Consider the following 1,267-nt stretch of genomic DNA (forward strand, 5'->3'; position numbering starts at 1 on the left):
CCTCCAGTCGGCGTAGCCTCTCCATGCGTTGACCTCTCTCTGTTCTTCCTGTCAATGGAAAAGTTCAAGACTTTTTTTTTATAAAGGACTTGGATATATATTTCTAGGAGGAAACATGTATATATATCTTCACTCTGAAAATGATATCTCTCCTCCTTTCTCTTTGATTTCTTGAGTGGTGGAAAAAATGAAATAAGTTATAACAAAATGCAGAGGGAGTAAGATATTAGAAGAACCCACCATCAACTCTCTCTCTCTCTCTCTCTTGAGTTTTTGAGGAAAATATTGGGTTTGTGTGGATGAATTTGATGTGAGAATGGGTATTTGTGGGATTAAAAGAGAGGAGAGAAGGCTCCAATTGGATGAGGAATAGGGGAATGGGGCCCCTATTAATATATATATGTATAGAGAGAGAGACTTGTATATTAATTTGCAAATGTTTTTTGTTATTTGAAATTTATGCTACTCTTTTTGAAAACGACCATATTTTCCTCTCTTTACTTAACCTTTATTTTCTTTGTTTTGTGGCATTAAAGATGACATATCGGTTGCAAGAATTTATAAAGCAAGTGGTGGAACAAAAGACTGATCTCAATCGTGTTTCAACCTTTACTTAGTATGCAAGTTTATGTAAAATAGGGTTTCAAAGCTACCACGAACATGAATCGTTTTACGATTGATTTGTTATCCCATCAAATTATAGTATTTTAGAATCGTTAAATCTCAATTTAATAATATCAAATTACAGCTCAATATTTCATATTAAAAAAATCCACCATTTTTGTACAATAGAGATACAAAAAAGCAAGAAAAGAGGATAACAGACAAAATTCCATATGATGATATAATTAAGAATATATTGATGTTCAAACTATATATAATTCATAAATTATAATGTTGTATGTGTAAGCTAGGACATACAACCTGTAATTACTTTTTTTTTTTTTTGTGGTGTTTGGAATCCAGATCAGACATAAAAGCACATTTGTGGATAATTTTTTTTAAAACTAAGAGATGCATTAATTAGCTTAAGTAATGGCTTTGTTTAACGGAAAAGGGTACAAGTAACTCAATACAAAAAAAAAAAGGAATTGTGAAGATAAAGGAATCCAATCCACACTCAAAAGGTTAAACGAAAATTAGCTAAGCCTGTTGACCAATAATAATAATAATAATAATAATAATAATAATAATAATAATAATAATAATAATAATAATAATAATAATAGATGAAATAATAATAATAATAATAATAATAATAATAATA

Source organism: Tarenaya hassleriana, unplaced genomic scaffold, assembly GCF_000463585.1.
Source record: "Tarenaya hassleriana unplaced genomic scaffold, ASM46358v1 Cleome39, whole genome shotgun sequence".
In the NCBI taxonomy this organism is placed as follows: Eukaryota; Viridiplantae; Streptophyta; class Magnoliopsida; order Brassicales; family Cleomaceae; genus Tarenaya; species Tarenaya hassleriana.